At 36.7% G+C, this 24,107-nt stretch overlaps 1 protein-coding gene across 13 annotated transcripts in view; it reads left to right on the top strand.

The window, feature by feature from the left end:
* The window catches only part of GALNT13 (polypeptide N-acetylgalactosaminyltransferase 13), a 952,843-nt gene that overhangs the window by 441,713 nt on the left and 487,023 nt on the right, over positions 1-24,107 (top strand). For 3 of the 13 annotated variants that reach the window (XM_055572538.1, XM_055572537.1, XM_055572536.1), the window contains one exon: positions 20,579-20,715. The exons of the other annotated variants lie outside the window; for them this stretch is intronic. The gene's annotated coding sequence lies outside the window, so the exon portion shown is untranslated. The remainder of the gene's footprint in view (positions 1-20,578; positions 20,716-24,107) is intronic. 13 annotated transcript variants of the gene reach the window in all.

Raw genomic sequence — 24,107 nt, 5'->3', positions numbered from 1 at the left:
GACCGTGGGAGTGCAGATATTTTTTCCAGTTAGCATTTTTGTCTCCTTTGGATGTAATCCCAGAAATGTAATTGTTTAATTATCTGGTGGCTCTATTTTTAATTTTTTTGAGGAACTTTCATGCTGTGTTGCATAGTGACTCTACCAATTGACAAACTCATCAGGAGTGCACAACGATTCCCTTTTCTCCACATCCATACCAGTGTTTTTATCTCTCGTCTTTTTGATGATGGCTTTTTTTTTTTTTTAACAGATTTGAGTTGATATTTCATTGTGGTTTTAATTTGCATTTCCCTAATGACTAGTGATGTTGAGCATCTTTTCATGTACCTGATGACTTTTTGCATATCTTTTTAGAGAAATGTCTATTCATGTCCTTTGCACTTTTTTAAGTTGGGTTATTTTTTGCTATAAGTTGTTTGAGTTCTTTATATATTGTGGGTATTAGCCCCTTATCAGATAAATAGTTTGCAAATATTTTTCTATTCCATAGGCTGTCTTTCACTTTGCTAATGGGTTCTTTTGCTGTGCAGAAGCTTTTTAGTTGCATGTAGTCCCACTTGTTCATTGTCTATTTTGTTGCTTATGTTTTACATGTCATATCCAAAAAATCATTACCAAGGCCCATATCAAGAAGATTATTTTTGTATTTTCTTCTACGATTCATTTCATCTATGTTCATTGTTTTGGATCTTACAATTAAGTCTTTAATCCATTGCAAGTTAATTTTTGTGAGTGATGCAAAATACATAAGTTCAATTTCATTCTTTAAATGTGGATCCAATTCTTCTGCCATCACTTATTGAGGGTGCTTGCTCCATTGAGTATTCTTGACTTGCTTGTGAAATATTAATGAACTGCATATGCTTGGGTTTATTTCCAGGCCTTCAATTCTGTTGTGTGGGTTTATCTGACTATTTTAATGCCGGTACCACTATGTTTTTATGACTACTCTTCTATAGTATAGCATGAAATCAGGAGAGTTCTTCCTGCTTTGTTCTTGTTTTTCAGGGTTTCTTTGGCTCTTATGTGATTCTATATAAATTTTAAGAGCGTTTTTCCTACTCTGTAAAAAAAAAAAAATGCCATTGGAATCATGATAGAGATTTCACTGAATCAATAGATGACTTTCATTAATATTTACATTTTAAAAATATTCTTCCAATCCATGAACATGGAATACTTTTTCATTTCTATGTGTCTTCATTTTTCATCAATATGTAGTTTTTAGCATAGAGATCTTTTATGTCCTTAAATTTATTCCTAAGTATTTTATTGCTTTTGATGCTATTGTAAATGATTTCAGATAACTATTGTTAGTGTATAGAAATACTACTGGTTTTTGCAAGTTAATTTTTTATTCTGTGACCTTATAGAATTTATTGATCAGATCTGACAGCTTTTTGGTTTAGTCTTTAAAATTTTCTATATATAAAATCATGTCACTTGCAAAGATACAATTTTACTTCTTCCTTTCTGGTTCTGATTACTTTTATTTTCCTTGCCTGACCTGATTGTTCTAGCTAGGACATCCAGTACTTTGTTGAATAGGACTGGTGAGAGTTGGCACTTTTATCTTATTCCTGATCTTAGAAGAAAAGCTTTCAACTTTTAACCATGAAGTATGATGTTAGCTTGGGCCTTTATTATGTTGAGATATGTTCCTTCAGGCCTACTTTGTTGAGAGTTTTTATCATGATTGGAGATTGTTTTGTCAATGTTTTTCTGCATCTATTGAGATGATCACCTGATTCTTTTCTTTCATTCTATTAATGTAATGTTTCACATGGATAATTGTATGGTGACTTTCTTTGTCTCTTTTTACCAGTTATAATTTAAAGTGTATTTTGTCTGATATAAGGATAGCTATTTTTTTTTTTTGGTTTATCATTTGTTTGAAATGTCTTTTCCCATAACTTCAGTCTCAGTCTGAATCACACACATGAATCTCTTATAGGCAGCATATTGCTGGATCTTGTTTTTTCAACAATTTAAGCCATTCTGTGTATTTTGCTTGAATATTTTCATTCATTAAAAATTAAAGCAATTCTTAATAGGTGAAGACTTACCGTTGCCCTTTTGTCAAATGTTCCTGGTTGTTTTGTACATCTGCTATTCCTTGTTTCTTATCCAGCTCTTTTTTTGTGTGTTTTGATATCTTTTGGTATCAGTATGTTTTGACTCCTTATCAAGTTCTTTATATAATCAGTACAGGATTTTTTCCACGGTTACCATTAAGCTTACATAAATATCTTAAACAAATGAAGATTTTAAACTGATAACAAATTAACTTCATTACAATGTTACACTTTTCCTTCTGCTTCCCTTCACATTTTAGGTATTGCTGTTACATTTTTTATATTATATAGCTAATAACAAATTATTGGAATTGTGGTCACTTTTACTACTTAGAAACCTTTTAAACTAGAGTTTTGACTTATTAATTACTTTTAGCATCACTTTGGCGTTTCCTGTAAGGCAAGTCTGGTGTTAATTAACTCCCTCAGTTTTTGATTGTTTGGGATGTCTTTATCCCTCCATTGTTTCTGAATGACAGCTTCACTGAATATAGAATTTTTGGTTGACATTTATTTTGTTTCAATATTTTGAATATGTCATCCCATTTTCTGGTCTGAAGAGTTTCTGTTGAAAAATCTGCCACCAATCTTATGGAGTTTCCCTTGTATGTAGCTTTTCTCTTTTCTCCTGATGCTCTTAAATTTTTTTCTTAGACACTTGATAATTATAATGGATCTTGGTGTAGCTCTATTTAGGTTCTGCCTACATGAAGTATTTATGGATCTGAGTGTCCATTTTTCTCCTCAGGATTGATAAGTTTTTGCCATATTGCTTTAAATATACTTTCTGTCCCTGTCTCTTTCTCTTCTCCTTCTAGACATTCCATAATGTGATTTTTTTCATTGTGTTTCATAATTTCCATAGGATTTCATCATTCTTTTTTATTCTTTTTGCTCCTCTGACTGGGTGGCTTCTAATGTCATATATTCTAGGTCACTAATTCTTTCTTCTGATTAAATCTACTTTTTTGATACTCTATTGGATTCTTCAGTTCAGTTATTGTATTTTTCAACTTTAAGGTCTTTGTTTTTGTTTCATATTTGACTGTTGAACTCATGCATTGTTTTCCTAATTTTGTTTAGTTGTCTATTCTTGTAATTCACTAAAACTCCTTTGCCTGATAGTTCATAGATACCCATTTCTTTAGGGCCATTTTTGGAGCTTTCTTAGTTTCTGTTCATGTCATATTTATATGACTTTTCATGATCCTTGATTTCTTATCTTGATATCTGCCCATTTGAGTAATGGGGCTCCTTTTCCAAACTTGACCAGTTTGCTTTAGGAGAGACCGTTCTTCACCACATCAGCTCAATTTAGGTTTCTGGGTTTGTCTGCCTAAGGATAGGAGAGCTTTGCTAGTATGGTCTATTTTGGGACAAGGGAACCTTTTGAATTCTGCAGATAGAGATGGAAGGTGTGGCCTTGACTAAGAATGTTAGATAGGACTACTGTCCTGGTTCCCTACCAAGTGAGACTGCAGGATATGTTCTGTGGTTGCCTGGATTCTCTAGTTAGACTGACTTGATGGTCAGGACTAGATACTATATTCAGTAGTAGATGGGACTGTGAGTAACTTCTCTGCTCTGGCAGGGCAACAGGCCAGGACTTAGGACCTGTACAGATCATTGTTTGGGAACCTGAGTCAGGCCTGAGTGTATACTGAATTCCCTGATCAGGTAAGGCTATGAATTTTATTCTGCAGATGGGTCAAGCTACCTGCCGTTCTCTCTGTTCAAGTCACTGTATGTAGGGCTGTTGAATGGGCTTTGCAACTTCCCATGTGATCTGTTAACGTTGCCTCAACAGACACATTATAAACTGTATTTAGCAATGAGTAAGGATATGGATACAGTAAGAGATATGGATACAATATTCTGCCTGGATACAGTAAGAGAAGCAGCTCTAAAACCAGAGCTCTAAAACCAGCAAAGCACTTTGTTGTCTTAACTCAAACTGACCTGCACTCCAAATTTCTGGATGAACAGGGGTACTGGCTTTGCTCTGCAAATCTACTGAGTCTGCCTGCCTTTTTCTCAGCTTGAGCTCTGCTGGGCCTCATTTATTTCAAGTATATTTGCAAATAGATAAAGACACATAAGGCAACTTTATTCATTTGATGGAAATTTATTATGTGTTGGCTATGTCTCAGGGTTACCCTGGTAGATCAGTCAATAAAGAATCTGCCTGCCGTGCAGGAGACCATCTGCAGTGCAGAATGTGGGTTTGAACCCTGGGTCCAGAAGGTCTCTTCGAGAAGGAAATGGCAACCCACTCCAGTATTATTGCCTGGAAAATAGTCCAGAGCGGCATACAACCGTATAACAAAATACCTAACCTGAGAGATCAGAGCCTTTTGAGAAAGTTTCATTTGGGCTAAAACTTGAATGATTTGTTTGTACCACCATGCAAAGGTGGTAAGGCTTTCATATGCAGAGGCACTGTGGTGGTGACAAGTGAGGTGTTTTAAGAAAGTGAAAGAGTTATGGATGAATGCTTCACAGTACATGGTACAGTAGGAGTGATGTGACTAAGATGCTGAACCCAGAATGTGTAAAGCATTTAGTTCCATATTAATAGTTAATATCAAAAAGCAAAACGTATATGGAGGAAAGAACATAAGAAAAGGAAAAGACAAAAGAAGAGCAATACATAGAGGCCTCATCCTGAGCTATAAGTAGATTACTTTGAAAATCAACATTTTCAAAAATCTCTTCTACTTTATTGTAAGCATTTTAAAAGTGTTACACGTATACCCATTGCACATAGAAATAAGAAATCTATGAAACAGTTGTCAACATTTTTTTTGCTAGTCACTTGTTTTGAAATGGATAAATCTTTAAGTAAAAAGCTATCTGTCCAACTGAAGTAAAGTGAATTGTAAAACATGTCTAAAATAAAAAAGAATAGAAAATTGAAAATGAATTTATCAGTATCAGTTCAGTTGGTCAGTAGTGTCCGACTCTTTGCAACCCCATGAATCGCAGCATGCCAGGCCTCCCTGTACATCACCAACCCCCGGAGTTTACCCAGACTCATGTCCATTGAGTCGGTGATGCCATCTAACCATCTCATCCCCTTTAGTCCCCTTCTCCTCCTGCCCTCAATCATTCCCAACATCAGGGTCTTTTGAAATGAGTCAGCACTTCACATCAAATGGCCAAAGTATTGGAGTTTCATCTTCAACATCAATCCTTCCGATGAACACAGAGGACTGATTTCGTTTAGGATGGACTGGTTGGATCTCCTTATAGTCAACGGACTCTCAAGAGTCTTCTCCAACACCACAGTTCAAAAGCATCAATTCAAAAAAAAAAAAAAAAAAAGCATCCATTCTTCTGTGCTCAACTTTCTTTATAGTCTAACTCTCACATCCATACACGACCACTGGAAAAAACATAGCCTTGACTAGACAGACCTTTGTGGACAAAGTAATGTCTCTGCTTTTTAATATGCTATCTAGGTTGGTCATAACTTTCCTTCCAAGGAGTAAGCGTCTTTTAATTTCATGGTTGCAATCACCATCTGCAGTGATTTTGGAGCCCAGAAAAATAAAGTCGGACATGTTTCCACTATTTCCCCATCTATTTGCCATGAAGTGATGGGACCAGATGCCATGATCTTAGTTTTCTGAACATTGAGCTTTAAGCCAAATTTTTCACTCTCCTCTTTCACCTTCATCAAGAGGCTTTTTAGTTCTTCTTCACTTTCTGCCATAAGGGTGGTGTCATCTGCATATCTGAGGTTATTGATATTTCTCCCGGCAATCCTGATTCCAGCTTGTGCTTCTTCCAGCCCAGCGTTTCTCATGATGTACTCTGCATAAAACTTAAATAAGCAGGATGACAATATATAGCCTTGACATACTCCTTTTCCTATTTGGAACCAGTCTGTTGTTCCATGTCCAGTTCTAACTATTGCTTCCTGACCTGCATATAGGTTTCTCAAGAGGTGGGTCAGGTGGTCTGGTATTCCCATCTCTTTCAGAATTTTCCACAGTTTCTTGTGATCCACACAGTCAAAGGCATTGGCATAGTCAATACAGCAGAAATAGATGTTTTCCTGGAACTCTTGCTTTTTCCATGATCCAGTGGATGTTGGCAATTTGATCTCTGGTTCCTCTGCCTTTTCTAAAATCAGCTTGAACATCTGGAAGTTCACGGTTCACATATTGCTGAAGCCTGGCTTGGAGAATTTTGAGCATTACTTTACTAGTGTGTGAGATGAGTGCAATTGTGTGGTACTTTGAGCATTCTTTGGCATTGCCTTTCTTTGGGATTGCAATGAAAACTGACCTTTTCCAGTCATGTGGCCAGTGCTGAGTTTTCCAAATTTGCTGGCATATTGAGTCAGCACTTTCACAGCATCATCTTTCAGGATTTGAAATAGCTCAACTGGAATTCCATCACCTCCACTAGCTTTGTTCATAGTGATACTTCCTAAAGCCCACTTGACTTCACATTCCAGGATGTCTGGCTCTAGGTGAGTGATCACAGCATCATGATTATCTGGGCTGTGAAGATCTCTTTTGTATAGTTCTTCTATGTATTCTTGCCACCTATTCTTAATATCTTCTGCTTCTGTTAGGTTCATACCATTTCTGTCCTTTATTGAGCCCATCTTTGCATGAAATGTTTCCTTGGTATCCCTAATTTTCTTGAAGAATTCTCTAATTTTTCCCATTCAGTTGTTTTCCTCTATTTCTTTGCGTTGATCGCTGAGGAAGGCTTTTTTATCTCTCCTTGCTATTCTTTGGAACTCGGCATTCAAATGGTATATCTTTCCTTTTCTCTTCTCTTCTTTTCACAGCTATTTCTAAGGCCTCCTCAGACATCCATTGTACTTCTTTGCATTTCTTTTTTTGGGGATGGTCTTGATCCCTGTCTCATTTACAATGTCACAAACCTCCGTCCATAGTTCATCAGGCAGTCTATCAGATCTAGTCACTTAAATCTATTTCTCACTTCCACTGTATAATCATAAGGGATTTCATTTAGGTCATACCTTAATGGTCTAGTGGTTTTCCCTACTTTCTGCAATTTCAGTCTGAATTTGGCCATAAGGAGTTCATGATCTGAGCCACAGTCAGCTCCTGGTCTTGTTTTTGCTGACTGTACAGAGCTTCTCTATCTTTGGCTGCAAAAAAAAAAATGATCTGTCTGTATTTGATGTTGACCATCTGCTGATGTCCATGTGTAGAGTCTTCTCTTGTGCTGTTGGAAGAGGGTGTTTGCTATGACCAGTGCATTCCTTTGGGAAAACTCTATTAGCCTTTGTCCTGCTTCATTCTGTACTCAAGGCCAAATTTGCCTATTACTCCAGGTATTTCTTGAGTTCCCACTTTGCATTCCAGTCCCCTATAATGAAAAGGACATTTTTTTTTGGGGGGGGGGGGTGTTTGTTCTAAAAGGTCTTGTAGGTCTTCATAGAACCTTTCAACTTCAGCTTCTTCAGAGTTACTGGTTGGGTCATAGACTTGGATTTCCGTAATATTGAATGGTTTGCCTTGGAAACAAACAGAGATCATTCCTTCGTTTTGAGATTGCATCCAAGTACTGCATTTTGGACTCTTTTGTTGACTGTGATGGCTACTCCATTTCTTCTAAGGGATCCCTGCCCACAGAGGTAGATATAATGGTCATCTGAGTAAAATTCACCCATTCCAGTCCATTTTAGTTCGCTGATTCCTAGAATGTCGATGTTTACTCTTGCCGTCTCCTGTTTGACCACTTCCAATTTGCCTTGATTCATGGACCTAACATTCCAGGTTCCTATGCGATATTGCTCTTTACAGCATCAGACCTTGCTTATATCACCAGTCCCATCCACAACTGGGTATTGTTTTGCTTTGGCTCCATCCCTTCATTCTTTCTGGAGTTATTTCTCCACTGATCTCCAGTAGCATATTGAGCACCTACCGACCTGGGAGTTCATCTTTCAGTGTCCTATATTTTTGCCTTTTCATACTGTTCATGGGGTTCTCAAGGCAAGAATACTGAAGTGGTTTGCCATTCCCTTCTCCAGTGGACAGCATTATGAATTTATAAATAAGTCCAAATATATATTGATATCTACTTGGAATGTGTGCTGTGTGCTTAGTCAGTCATGTCCGACTCTCACAGCCCCATGGACTGTAACCTGCCAGGCTCCTCTGTCCATGAGGGTTCTCCAGGCAAGAATACTGGAGTAGGTTGCCATGCCCTCCTTCAGGGATCTTCCAAACCCAAGGGATCACACCCAGGTCTCTCACATTGCAGGCAGATTCTTTACCATCTGAGCCACCAGGGAAACCCTACTTTTCACAGAAGGAGATAAAACACCTAGTTCTACTTTCAAAAAATCCACTAAGAGTTAAAACTCAAGTACGTGAAAAGTATCTTAACAAACACAAGGCTAATGCATAATTTAAAAGGGAGGAGATGAGTGAGATCTGGTAGTTAAGTATTTAAAGCTTTGCAGGGGATTAGATTTGGATTCAATTTTGAAGAAAATGTATATTAATGAATAAGTGGGGAGAATGGGGAAAATGTTAATAACAAAGGCACAAGATCCAATTCATAAAAATAAGAATTAGCAGAATACGTAAAGTTTATACATAGATTGATCTTTTTTTTATGAAATAGACAAGTTAATTTTATTTTTCTTTTAAAAAGTATTATATGTATAGAACAGTCTTTTGGACTCTGTGGGAGAGGGAGAGGGTGGGATGATTTGGGAGAATGGCATTGAAATATGTATAATATCATATATGAAACATGTCACCAGTCCAGGTTCGATGCACGATACTGGATGCTTCGGGCTGGAGCACTGGGACGACCCAGAGGGATGGTATGGGGAGGGAGGAGGGAGAAGGGTTCAGAATGGGGTACACATGTATACCTGTGGCAGATTCATTTTGATATATGGCAAAACCAATACAATATTGTAAAGTTAAAATAAAATTAAAAAAAGAATTAATAAAATCACCTATTCTAACAAGAAAAAAAAAAAAAACGTATTATATGTACATGGTTATATATAAAAAAAAGAAAACAACCTAAGTTGTAATTTGGCCCAACATTCTGAGGATTCCTGATTCCCTTATCTTGTTTTCAAAGTAATAAGTTTATATTGAAAATCCTTTAAGTATCTATTTTTGACATTTTCTTTTATTTTCTATTATGAAAAATGAATATTTAATGAAAAAACTAAGTTCAGGAGTATAAAAACCAAAAACCCTAATAGAAAGCTACCTTGCCAAAATATTGTAATGAAGTAGATTTTGCACTATGAATTACCAAGGGAAAATAATTCAGCATTATTAAAATTCTAGAAAAAGTTGCTTAAAAGGCTTTCTAAAGCATAATATTACCATTTATGTATTAATTACAACTATGAGTTATCTTTATATATAATATAAATTGATCTCCCTTAAAAATATTGCCTTCAAAATAATTTTCCTGTTTTGAGATAAACACCTTTCTTTTTTCATGGAATTGCTTCTTACTTAACATCCTAAGTTTTTATTTTCAAAATTATTGAGCATAATTTTTTCTAAAACATATACACAGGTTTCATCATAAGGCTTTCAAAACAACAAAATATTGCTTTTGTTTTGAATTTGTTACAAGCTAGTTATTCACTGATGTAATGGGTATTGGTTTGCTACTAATTTTATATCTCATGTAACTAAGATCATGGCATCTGGTCCCATTACTTCATGGCAAATAGATGGGGAAACAAAGGAAACAGTGAGAGACTTTATTTTGGGGCGCTCCAAAATCACTGCAGATGTTGGCTTCAGCTATGAAATTAAAAGACACTTGCTCCTTGGAAGAAAAGCTATTACCAACCTAGACAGCATATTAAAAAGCAGAGACATTACTTTGCCAACAAAGATCCGTCTAGTCAAGGCTATGTTTTTTCCAGTGGTCATGTATGGGTGTGAGAGCTGGACTATAAAGAAAGCTGAGTGCCAAAGAATTGATACTTTTGAACTGTGGTATTGGAGAAGTCTCTTGAGAGTCGCTTGTGCTGCAAGGAGATCCAACCTGTTAATGAATCCTAAAGGAATATTCATTGGAAGGGCTGATGCTGAAGCTGAAACTCCAGTACTCTGGCCACCTGATGTGAAGAACCAACTCATTGGAAAAGACCCTAATACTGGGAAAGATTGAAGGTGGGAGGAGAAGGGGACAACAGAGGATGAGATGGTTGGATGGCATCACCAACACGCTGGACATGAGCTTGAGTAGGCCCCAGGGTTTGGAAATGGACAGGGAAGCCTGGTGTGCTGAAGTCCACAGGGTCGCAAAAAGTCGGACATGACTAAGCAACTGAACTAAAAGGTAAAATAGTTTCTTCTAGGATTTCCATGGGATATTTCGTAAGACATCATGTCACATGTAGTAACTCATAGTTTTTGTTTAAAATATTGCTAGAGTATTATACTTCTATACTTTTTAACATAAATCATAAGATACCAAGTCTTACCCTTTTCTTAAGGCTTAGAAATTAAGTAATGCTTTAGGTTTTTGAGCAAAAAATCGGGATTACTTACACCTATACAAGTAGTTTTGGAGAAGGCAATGGCACCCTACTCCAGTACTCTTGCCTGGAAAATCCCATGGATGGAGGAGCCTGGTAGGCTGCAGTCCATGGGGTTGCTAAGAGTCGGACACGACTGAGCGACTTCACTTTCACTTTTCACTTTCATGCACTGGAGAAGGAAATGGCAACCCACTCCAGTGTTCTTGCCTGGAGAATCCCAGGGACGGGGGAGCCTGATGGGTGGCCGTCTATGGGGGTCGCACAAAGTCGGACACGACTGAAGCGACTTAGCAGCAGCAGCATACAAGTAGTTTGTGGGTTTTTTTTTTTAAAAATTCTTCCAATCCATATGGTTTCCTCTTATAATAGTTCAAGCAGTAATGTAGGGGAATAAAAGTGAGTGTTGAGAGCTGTGATGTGGGAAAGAGGAAAGGGAGATGTAGGAGTGTGTATAGGTTGATACTGGAACTGGAGAAGTTGCAAAAAAAAAAGGAAGGATGGTAGAAGGGTGACAGCCATGTTCCCAAAATAGGCAGCTCATGATGGTGGGAGTGGGGCTTGAGTTGACCAGAATTTGGAGTCAGTATGTGAGGCAATTTTTTTCCCTCTTAATTTTTCTAAACATGTTTAAGGCCATCCCCCAAATTGTTGGATGTCACTTGTCTCTACCCCCATCCCCAGAAAAAATGTCAACTGAAGTTGATGTTTAATTGAAACTCTGTGAATTTTAACTTAGGTAAAGCCTGTCTTTCGTTAAATAACTTTTGTTGAGTACGTTTTTTTAAGAGATTGGAGCTTGTGAAAATGACTATGGATTCAAAGGTGACAATTTTATACTGACCTTTGCAAAGTGTTCACACAGTTTTGCTTGGGAATTGGGCTTTTGGTGTATCCAATCATTGCAATAGTATTTGTTGCTTATTCTTAACAACTTTGTTTTATAAACTGTGTTTGGTAGCAGATCTTAGAAATTATTAAATTTCTACAGACACTAAAATACCCAAGTACTGGGTAGAAATATACTGAGAAAATTCAAGGAGAAATATATCTTATATGATTTGAGTTTTGCTTGAGTAAAACTTAGAAAACCAATAAACTTTATTTTCTTTTTCTTCTCATTTATTATTGTCATAGAAGTGATCTATGAGAGCTAATGAGCTTCAGTGATCAGAGGATATTAACAAAAGTCATAATGTCCTCACTTGGATTTTTTTCTTTAGACATGACACAATGCTAATTTCCATAGACCTGTAATTTTGTAAACTATACAGTGTATTACCTATGTTACATATTAATTATATGAAGAATATACATTTTATTTCATCTTTTCCTGAACCAGTGTCCAAGACAGTTTACAGGAAATTACTTGATCAGAAATATCAATGAAAGTATGTTGTAGGACTTCTTAAAAAATCTGCCATTTCATATGAAAATTCAATGTCAATTTAAGTACAAGTCTTTTGATTTTTTTAAAATTATTTATTTACTTTTTGGCTGTGCTGTGCCCTTGGAAGTGAAAGAATGAGGTCCTAACCACTAGACCTCAAAGGAATCTGAGTCTTCTGATTCTTAAATTATATGTGATATACACTGTTGTACAAATTTCTGTTATTAATACTCTGATAACCATTGTAATTTTACATTAAAAAACAATATGAATAAATATTTCTTTTCTTTTTTTTAATTTTATTTTATTTTTAAACTTTACAAAATTGTATTAGTTTTGCCTAATATCAAAATGAATCCGCCACAGGTATACATGTGTTCCCCATCCTGAACCCTCCTCCCTCCTCCCTCCCCATTCCATCCCTCTGGGTCATCCCAGTGCACCAGCCCCAAGCATCCAGTATCGTGCATCGAACCTGGACTGGCAACTCGTTTCATACATGATATTTTACATGTTTCAATGCCATTCTCCCAAATCTTCCCACCCTCTCCCTCTCCCACAGAGTCCATAAGACTGTTCTATACATCAGTGTCTCTTTTGCTGTCTTGTACACAGGGTTATTGTTACCATCTTTCTAAATTCCATATATATGCGTTAGTATACTGTATTGGTGTTTTTCTTTCTGGCTTACTTCACTCTGTATAATAGGCTCCAGTTTCATCCACCTCATTAGAACTGATTCAAATGTGTTCTTTTTAATGGCTGAGTAATACTCTATTGTGTATATGTACCACAGCTTTCTTATCCACTCATCTGCTGACGGACATCTAGGTTGCTTCCATGTCCTGGCTATTATAAACAGTGCTGCGATGAACATTGGGGTACACATGTCTCTTTCCCTTCTGGTTTCCTCGGTGTGTATGCCCAGCAGTGGGATTGCTGAATCATAAGGCAGTTCTATTTCCAGTTTTTTAAGGAATCTCCACACTGTTCTCCATAGTGGCTGTACTAGTTTGCATTCCCACCAACAGTGTAAGAGGGTTCCCTTTTCTCCACACCCTCTCCAGCATTTATTGCTTGTAGACTTTTGGATCGCAGCCATTCTGACTGGTGTGAAATGATACCTCATAGTGGTTTTGATTTGCATTTCTCTGATAATGAGTGATGTTGAGCATCTTTTCATGTGTTTGTTAGCCATCTGTATGTCTTCTCTGGAGGAATGTCTGTTTAGTTCTTTGGCCCATTTTTTGATTGGGTCATTTATTTTTCTGGAGTTGAGCTGTAGAGTTGCTTGTATATTCTGGAGATTAGTTGTTTGTCAGTTGCTTCATTTGCTATTATCCTCTCCCATTCTGAAGGCTGTCTTTTCACCTTGCTAATAGCTTCCTTTGATGTGCAGAAGCTTTTAAGGTTAATTAGGTCCCATTTGTTTATTTTATTTTATTTTTTAATTTTTTTTTAAATTTTATTTTATTTTTAACCTTTACATAATTGTATTAGTTTTGCCAAACATCAAAATGAATCTGCCACAGGTATACATGTGTTCCCCATCCTGAACCCTCCTCCCTATTTTTGCTTTTATTTCCAATATTCTGGGAGGTGGGTCATAGAGGATCCTGCTGTGATGTATGTCAGAGAGTGTTTTGCCTATGTTCTCCTCTAGGAGTTTTATAGTTTCTGGTCTTATGTTGAGATCTTTAATCCATTTTGAGTTTATTTTTGTGTATGGTGTTAGAAAGTGTTCTAGTTTCATTCTTTTACAAGTGGTTGACCAGATTTCCCAACACCACTTGTTAAAGAGATTGTCTTTAATCCATTGTATATTCTTGCCTCCATTGTCAAAGATAAGGTGTCCATATATGCGTGGATTTATCTCTGGGCTTTCTATTTTGTTCCATTGATCTATATTTCTGTCTTTGTGCCAGTACCATACTGTCTTGATAACTGTGGCTTTGTAGTAGAGTCTGAAGTCAGGCAGGTTGATTCCTCCAGTTCCATTCTTCTTTCTCAAGATAGCTTTGGCTATTCGAGGTTTTTTTGTATTTCCATACAAATTGTGAAATTATTTGTTCTAGCTCTGTGAAGAATACTGTTGGTAGCTTGATAGGGATTGCATTGAATCTATAAATTGCTTTGGGTAGTATACTCATTTTCACTATATTGATTCTTCCAATCCATGAACATGGTATATTTCTCCATCTGTTAGTGTCCTCTTTGATTTCTTTCACCAGTGTTTTATAGTTTTCTATATATAGGTCTTTAGTTTCTTTAGGTAGATATATTCCTAAGTATTTTATTCTTTCCGTTGCAATGGTGAATGGAATTGTTTCCTTAATTTCTCTTTCTGTTTTCTCATTATTAGTGTATAGGAATGCAAGGGATTTCTGTGTGTTGATTTTATATCCTGCATCTTTACTATAGTCATTGATTAGTTCTAGTAATTTTCTGGTGGAGTCTTTAGGATTTTCTATGTAGAGGATCATGTCATCTGCAAATAGTGAGAGCTTTACTTCTTTTCCAATTTGGATTCCTTTTATTTCTTTTTCTGCTCTGATTGCTGTGGCCAAATCTTCCAAAACTATGTTGAACAGTAATGGTGAAAGTGGGCACCCTTGTCTTGTTCCTGACTTTAGAGGAAATGCTTTCAATTTTTCACCATTGAGGATAATGTTTGCTGTGGGTTTGTCATATATAGCTTTTATTATGTTGAGGTATGTTCCTTCTATTCCTGCTTTCTGGAGAGTTTTTATCATAAATGGATGTTGAATTTTGTCAAAGGCTTTCTCTGCATCTATTGAGATAATCATATGGTTTTTATTTTTCAATTTGTTAATGTGGTGTATTACGTTGATTGATTTGCGGATATTGAAGAATCCTTGCATCCCTGGGATAAAGCCCACTTGGTCATGGTGTATGATCTTTTTAATGTGTTGTTGGATTCTGATTGCTAGAATTTTGTTAAGGATTTTTGCATCTATGTTCATCAGTGATATTGGCCTGTAGTTTTCTTTTTTTGTGGGATCTTTGTCAGGTTTTGGTATTAGGGTGATGGTGGCCTCATAGAATGAGTTTGGAAGTTTACCATCCTCTGCAAATTTCTGGAAGAGTTTGAGCAGGATAGGTGTTAGCTCTTCTCTAAATTTTTGGTAGAATTCAGCTGTGAAGCCGTCTGGACCTGGGCTTTTGTTTGCTGGAAGATTTTTGATTACAGTTTCAATTTCCGTGCTTGTGATGGGTCTGTTAAGATTTTCTATTTCTTCCTGGTTGAGTTTTGGAAAGTTGTACTTTTCTAAGAATTTGTCCATTTCTTCCACGTTGTCCATTTTATTGGCCTATAATTGTTGATAGTACTCTCTTATGATCCTTTGTGTTTCTGTGTTTTCTGTTGTGATCTCTCAATTTTCGTTTCTAATTTTATTGATTTTTCTCCCTTTGTTTCTTGATGAGTCTGGCTAATGGTTTGTCAATTTTATTTATCCTTTCAAAAAACCAGCTTTTGGTTTTGTTGATTTTTGCTATGATCTCTTTTGTTTCTTTTGCATTTATTTCTGCTCTAAGTTTTAAGATTTCTTTCCTTCTACTAACCCTGGGGTTCTTCATTTCTTCCTTTTCTAGTTGCTTTAGGTGTAGAGTTAGGTTATTTATTTGACTTTTTTCTTGTTTCTTGAGGTGTGCCTGTATTGCTATGAACTTTCCCCTTAGGACTGCTTTTACCGTGTCCCACAGGTTTTGGGTTGTTGTGTTTTCATTTTCATTCGTTTCTATGCAAATTCTGATTTCTTTTTTGATTTCTTCTGTGATTTGTTGGTTATTCAGCAGCGTGTTGTTCAGCCTCCATATGTTGGAATTTTTAATAGTTTTTCTCCTGTAATTGAGATCTAATCTTACTGCATTGTGGTCAGAAAAGATGCTTGGAATGATTTCTATTTTTTTTAATTTACCAGGGCTAGCTTTATGGCCCAGGATGTGATCTATCCTGGAGAAGGTTCCATGTGCGCCTGAGAAAAAGGTGAAATTCATTGTATTGGGATGAAATGTCCTATAGATATCAATTAGGTCTAACTGGTCTATTGTATTGTTTAAAGTTTGTGTTTCCTTGTTAATTTTCTGTTTAGTTGATCTATCCATAGGTGTGTGTGGGGTATTAAAGTCTCCCACTATTATTGTGTTATTGTTAATTTCTCCTTTCATACTTGTTAGCATTTGTCTTACATACTGCGTTGCTCCCATGTTGGGTGCATATATATTTATAATTGTTATATCTTCTTCTTGGATTGATCCTTTGATCATTATATAGTGACCATCTTTGTCTCTTTTCACAGCCTTTGTTTTAAAGTCTATTTTATCTGATATGAGTATTGCTACCCCTGCTTGCTTTTGGTCCCTATTTGCATGGAAAATCTTTTTCCAGCCCTTCACTTTCAGTCTGTATGTGTCCCCTGTTTTGAGGTGGGTCTCTTGTAGACAACATATGTAGGGGTCTTGTTTTTGTATCCATTCAGCCAGTCTTTGTCTTTTAGTTGGGGCATTCAACCCATTTACGTTTAAGGTAATTACTGATAAGTATGATCCCGTTGCCATTTACATTATTGTTTTGGGTTCAAATTTATACACCGTTTTTGTGTTTCCTGTCTAGAGAATATCCTTTAGTATTTGTTGGAGAGCTGGTTTGGTGGTACAGAATTCTCTCAGCTTTTGCTTGTCTGAAAAGCTTTTGATTTCTCCTTCATACTTGCATGAGATCCTTGCTGGGTACAATAATCTTGGCTGTAGGTTATTTTCTTTCATCATTTTAAGTATGTCTTGCCATTCCCTCCTGGCTTGAAGAGTTTCTATTGAAAGATCAGCTGTTACCCTTATGGGTATTCCCTTGTGTGTTATTTGTTGTTTTTCCCTTGCTGCTTTTAGTATTTGTTCTTTGTGTTTGATCTTTGTTAATTTGATTAATATGTGTCTTGGGGCGTTTCGCCTTGGGTTTATCCTGTTTGGGACTCTCTGGGTTTCTTGGACTTGGGTGATTATTTCCTTCCCCATTTTAGTGAAGTTTTCAACTATTATCTCCTCAAGTATTTTCTCATGGTCTTTCTTTTTGTCTTCTTCTTCTGGGACCCCTATGATTCGAATGTTGTAGTGTTTAATATTGTCCTGGAGGTCTCTGAGATTGTCCTCATTTCTTTTAATTCGTTTTCCTTTTATCCTCTCTGATTCATTTATTTCTACCATTCTACCTCTAATTCACTAATCCTATCTTCTGCCTCTGTTATTCTACTATTTGTTGCCTCCAGAGTGTTTTTAATTTCACTTATTGCATTATTCATTATATATTGACTCTTTTTTATTTCTTCTAAGTCCTTGTTAAATCTTTCTTGCATCTTCTCAATCCATGGCTCCAGGCTATTTATCTGTGATTCAATTTTAATTTCAAGATTTTGGATCAATTTCACTATCATTATTCGGAATTCTTTATCAGGTAGATTCCCTATCTCTTCCTCTTTTGTTTGGTTTGGTGGGCATTTATCCTGTTCCTTTATCTGCTGGGTATTCCTCTGTCTCTTCATCTTATTTAAATTGCTGAGTTTGGGGTGTCCTTTCTGTATTCTGGCAGTTTGTGGAGTTCTCTTTATTGTGGCGTTTCCTCGCTGTGTGTGGGTTTGTACAGGTGGCTTGTCAAGGTTTCCTGGTTAGGGAAGCTTGTGTCGATGTTCTGGTGGATGGAGCTGTATGATTAAATATTTCTAAAGGTGTCAAGTCTTGACTTCTAAAACCATGCAGTATGGATTCTGCTGTTTCATTTGAACTTGCCTTTCTCACATTTTTGCTTTTTCTTTTCATCTGTTATTTCTCACGTAGCTAATTTTTTTATAGTCAGAATTGAGTTGAGTAACTTTCCCTGAGGATACTGTCAAACTATTCAATTAGTATTATTTTGGAACTCCAGAGTACATATGTTACAGTCAGTAATTAAACATTTTTTGAGTGATAGTGATTTCATCCATTTGAAACAGCAGAGCTCTGGGGCTCAGAATAATTGTAACCACATATAATAAGCCTGTGAGTTTTATTCAGGAACTACTTACTGGAATAAAACACATTTTTCAACCCCAGTAGAGTTTATGTGATTTTTTTTTTTTTTTAAGCCCACAGATTACAAGATTGCAAGATTGGCCATTAGAGTTAGGCACACTGACAACTTAAGTGTCATCTTATTTCAAGGCTATTGAAGAAGCTCTATTAAGTATGTGAAACTTTTAAAGGCAGTGTCATTACATGGAGACATACAGTCCTATAATTATTAACTTCTGAGGGAATCACAATGTTGTAGATCAGGATAGCATGGGTCTGTCACAGTGATGATGTTAATCAGGAATAAATTTTACTCTATGTACTGTGTTTTAGGAATTGAATTAAGAAATTGATATCTTTTAAGGAGATTTTTATGAATTGTTTAGTCGCTAAGTCATGTCCAACACTTTGCAACACCATGAAGCACTCCAGGCTTCCCTGTCCTTCACTGTCTCCCTGAGTTTGCTCAAACTCACATCCATTGAGTCAGTGGTACCATCCAACTGTATCATCCTCTGTCATCCACTTCTCCTCTTGCCCTCAGTCTTTACTAGCATCAAGATCTTTTCCAATGAGTCAGCTCTTTGCATCAAGTGGCCAAGGTATTGTAGCTTCAGCTTCAGCATCTGTCCTTCCAATGACTATTCAGGGTTTATTTCCTTACTGGTTTGATCTCCTTGCTGTCCAAGGGACTCTCAAGAGTCTTCTTCAGGACCACAGTTCAAAAGCATCAAACTTAAGAGTAAATGTTTTCAAAGCTTTGTTAATAAATTTCAGTTTTCTAGAAAATTCACTTAAGAGAACTCCTCTGATATCAGGAAAATGGTGCTGCTGTGTATGGACTTTGTCTTATTTTACTGCTTTTATCTTCTTATTTAATATTTCAAGAGGTTACTTCCCACATAAGAGTCTATTACATTTAATATTTGATAATAGTAGTAATTAAACAATTGTCTAAAGACTAGCACATTTGTTGATGAAGGAATTTTCAGAGCAGATAATTAGAATTTGTAACTGACCTTTCTCTATGAATCAGGTGTATAGTTTTGAATCCTGATGGTAATAGTGAGGCTCCATTCTTAGCGCAGCTGAATGTCCTGAGGTGAGAAGTGTTTATTTCTGTTTTAGATTTTCTCTGTGGCTTTGCTTACCTTCTCAGCCTCTTTTAGGCTTCCCTGGTAGCTCAGTTGGTAAATAATCTGCCTGCAGTGCAGGAGACCTGGGTTCAATCCCTGGGTCAGGGAAGATCCCCTGGAGAAGGCAAGAAAACCACCACAGTATTCTTGCCTAGAAAATCCCACGGACAGAGGATCCTGATGGGCTACAGACCATGGGATCACAAGAAGCAGACACAACTTGGTGACTAAACCACCACCACCATAAATGTATTAGGTGACTAGTAGTTATCAGGCATCTGTTTGATATCTTCTGTGGAATAATTTCCTGATATATTCTGGGAATATATACATGAAAAAACTGCATTACTCCCAACCTTGCCCACTAGCTACTTGCTAGAATAATGTACAAGGAATATATGAAAAGATTACCAATGTCAAAACAGAGTTTGTACAAAATAGAATTTTGGAGATGACATGACCAGGTCTGCCCATGAAGTCAGGGAAGACTTCCTCAAGCTTTAAACTGCTTGAAACATGTTTAAGAATTTGTGTGAAAGATAATGAAAGAAAGCCATTTTAGATTGTGGCCCTCCCTGTACAAAAACTTAGAGACATTCACCATTAGTCATGGGCCAGGAAGATATTGCTGGCTTGGGGATGTCATAGTGGTGGAAGCTGACCACTACTCCAGAGTCTAGATCGAGATGGGCTTTGGTTCCCATGCTACAGAGCTATAGTTTGGTGAATTAAAATAGGATGAAGTGACACAGAAGAGGGTTAGGAAACTAACACCCTGGGCTAGGTGAGAGATGATGAATAATGTGATAAAGAACACAGAGAGACAGTACTAGATATGAAAGAATTTTAAAGAGATATTTCAGTCAGGTTTAATGAATGACTGGATGCAGGGGAGAGTAAAGGGGAGGGACAGTGAAGGTTGATTCTTAGGTCTCTCTTGGCTGAGTATATAAAAGAAACTCTGGGGGCAGGAACAGTTATTTTTGGAGGCAAAAATGAATTAAATGTTATGTTTAATCTGAGATAATTTTGAGAGATACAAGTTAAGATATTCAGAAGGTATATGGATTGTTAGCTTCAGCTCTGGTGTTATCCTCTCGGAAGCCATAAGTTGGAAATGGACTATGGACTGGCTACTAGCTGGGTTTCAGCAGATGAGGTGTTGGGACTTCCCTAAAGGCCTAGTGGTTAAGACTCTGTGCTTCCACTGCAGGAGATGTGGGTTTGATCCCAGGTCAAGGAGAAGACAATGGCAACCCACTCTAGTACTCTTGCCTGGAAAATCCCATGGACGGAGGAGCCTGGTAGGCTGTATTCCATGGGGTCGTGAAGAGTCGGACACGACTGAGCAACTTTCACTTTCACTTTTCACTTTCATGCATTGCAGAAGGAAATGGCAACCCACTCCAGTGTTCTTGCCTGGAGAATCCCAGGGACGGGGGAGCCTGGTGGGCTGCCGTCTATGGGGTCACACAGAGTCAGACACGACTGAAGTGACTTAGCAGCAGCAGCAGCAGCAAGGAGGTAAGATCCCACATGATGCAGTGCCCCCACCCCCTTCCAAAAAAAAGAGGAAAAGAAAAACTAAATCAGAAGATAATGTGTCTATGGTCAGTGCAAGGGGAAAGGGAAGATATTTTAGGCTGACTAGTGACAGGATCTTAGAATAATGAGACTGGCATTACTTAACTCAGTGTGTGCTGAAGTAATGAATAATAAGGATGGATCATGAATCTGCAGGGTGAGGCCAAATTGTGGAGAAAAGTAACAGTAATTAAGAGTTTATGTCCTTTTTAATTGAAGAGACTTAGAAAAGGGGAATGAAATCACATGGTGAAAGTGCTGTTTAAGCATAAGTAATCAAGTTGAGGTTGAACGGGGAGAATTTATTACAGTCAAACCCATGTGAGTTTTGGTTCCTGCGGTTAGACGAGATAGCAGAAGACCATTTTAGATGTGATATAGGAGACTAAGAACAGGAATGAAATGGCAAATTACATTAGAATGACAGTAGATTGATAATTGTATTACTGATTTGCTTATTCTTAACAAATATTCTTTAGTTATCATGCTTCTTATCTTGTTCCAATTAGCCATTTTTCTCAGAGAACACTCCTCTGTGATGCTTGCTTCAGTCATGTCTCCATTTGGTCTTTATCTTCTATCCTGCTTGACTCTCATATTCTCCTCTTTGTTTTTACTGTCCTGCTGAGTAGACAGACAGCTTTGGAGGCAAGTTGTGTTGCTTCAAGTACTAGGGAGAAAAACATGTCCTGCAGCCATGATCTTGCTTTCTTGACAGGCACAGAGAAACAGGCTTTAAAATCTAGTGAAAAACACTGCCTTAGACTCAAGGCAGCACTTCTGATGTTCCTGTGGGTTTACAGGGGGAAAAAAAATGCAGGAAGAAACAAACAAAAAAGAAACCTAACTAAAAGCAGAGGGGCTCCAGATTGCACTTAACTCTTCCTCACCTACACTAAGATCCAGTATAGTTTGACTATCAATGCATTTTGGCTATTGCAATCTTTCATGTATTTATTTTTCTGTGTAGTAAATGTAGGGAAAATGTTAAAGGGCTGTTGATGAGACCATGACTGTCATGTATATACACAAGCAGATTTCAATATGGGTCTGGGAAAAGTTGAATCTTGGTCATCCCCTTTAGGTTTTAACACCTTGAACTGACACAGTGCCATCTTATTTTTATAAGTCTTTTATAGATTTTCCCTAATATCTGACAAACTGTTTGTTTAGTCCTCCATGAGAATTCTAGGCAGGCCCTATGTCTTTTTAGTAATTGTTCTTCTCATATATTTAGCAGAATTATGTACCAGTAAAATCTAGTGTTGAGGTCCTAACCTCCAGTATCTTAGAATGTTATCTTATTTGGAAATAAGGTCTTTAAATAGGTAAAAATGAGGCTGTTAGTTTGAAGCCCTAATCCAATCTGATTGGTGTCCTTTTAAGAAGAGAAAGTGAAACAAAGGTTGTGAACACAAAGGAAAGGCCATGGGAAGGCACAGCAAGAAGACTGCCATCTGCAAATTAAGGCGAGAAGCCTTAGGAGAAACCGAACCTGCCAACACCTTAACTTGGACTTCTAGCCTCTAGAACTGTGAGAAATAAACGTGTTGTTTAATCCACCAAGTATTTTGTTCTGGCACTCCTAGAAAATGAATACACCATACGTTCCAATTAGTAAGTTTGTATTATTCCTGAGAGGATTTTTGGTAGCTGTAATTCTCTCTGCTATACTGAAAATGTGAGACCTCCTGATGATTTGATGAGCCTTTCTCTTATTTTAACTTGCTTTTACACTTGTAATATTATTCCAGAGCTAAGTAGTTTCTGTTCTCATATTCTTGTTAGTGTGATGTGTTTCACTTAATTGCATTTTTCATTCTTCTTGACATTTTGAATACATTTACTAAAGCTGAAATGAGAATCTCGATAAATGAATAAATAATGATTTACTGACATCTGCAGTGTCTTAAACTTTTATTGATCTTCAAAAATGAGGTTTTCTAATACAGAATAATACATCAGAGGTTTCTATAGATTTTATTAAATGTGATGCATTTTAAAAAACCTATATCAGAAAGCATGTTCTCAACACAAAGACAGTAGGGTTGACCCTTGAACAATGGGGAACAGAGGTGCTAACCCTCTGTGAAGTAAAGAATCTGAGTTCAACTTTACAGTGGGTCCTCTATATCCACAATTCTGCAACTTCAGATTCAACAACTTCAGATTGTAGTTTCTAGTATATATTTAGGAAAAACAAAATCCATGTGTAAGTGGACCTGTGCATTTCAAGCCAAAGTTGTTCAAGAGTCAATTGTATAGTGATGTAGTCAAGAGTATATGATTTAGAGTTAACAGGCTATGGTTGATATCTTCTCTCAACCTCTTGGAAGATAGGTAACACTCAGCAATAAAATTACATTAAAGTTTCGTTTTGTCATCTGTAGAATAAAGTTTCTAAATAGTGATGCCTAACGCATAGGACTGTGGTCAGCACAGATAAGTGAATTAATAAGACAGCACCCGGTTCATGGCTAATATGCCCTACATTTGAGCTATTATTTTCCTGAATCTTATTGCTTGCTGGTCTGAAAAATCATCTTGTATTAATTTTGTTCTTATTAGAACCTTATTATGATATTAATTTTAGGCAGAGTTTCTCATCCTTGGTTCTGTTGACATTTAAACCTGGATAATTCTTTACTGTGAGGGCTATCCTGTGCATGCAGAGTGTTTAGTAGCATTCATGGGCTCTATTAGATTCCCTTAGTCAATGGTCCCTAGTTCTGACAACTAAAAACATTGCCTTGACACTGTCAGATGTTCTTGAGACAAAATTGTCTCCTGTTGAGAATCACTGGGAAATATTTGACTAAGAAAAAAAACTTGATTTGGAAAATATTATACCTATTGCCTGTTGTTTAAGTAAGCTAATATGACGCTTGGTTTATTCTAAAGTGTTAGGATTTTGTAAGATAATTTTTCTTTTAAAATACGATTAAACTATGCTAGCTGAAATGTAACACACTTTCTTTTATTGTGGCATAAGGTTAAAATATCTTGTTATGTCTTTTTTCTAAAATAATGTATAGTAATGGAAAAGTATAATGGACTTAAAAATTGATCACATACATTGTCATGAAGACCTCTAATTCAGATAAAGCAAGTTATACCTACATATTATCAGAGTAAGCTCAAATATTATCAATAATGGAAGTAACTACTGTCTGATGTTTCTCATGTACTGTAGAACACTTTGATTAAAGTAGCATTGAGTGTAGGAGAGAGAAATTTAAATATTTATCAAAGTGTGCTACCATGTTTCATGGTCAAAAGTGTAGAAAGATGAAGTATGTGGGGAATTTTAAAAAGTATAGATGTATTATTGT

This window comes from Bubalus kerabau, chromosome 3, assembly GCF_029407905.1.
Source record: "Bubalus kerabau isolate K-KA32 ecotype Philippines breed swamp buffalo chromosome 3, PCC_UOA_SB_1v2, whole genome shotgun sequence".
In the NCBI taxonomy this organism is placed as follows: domain Eukaryota; kingdom Metazoa; phylum Chordata; class Mammalia; order Artiodactyla; family Bovidae; genus Bubalus; species Bubalus kerabau.
Note: the sequence above shows the minus strand (reverse complement) of the source record. Positions and strands in the feature narration are given on the sequence as shown.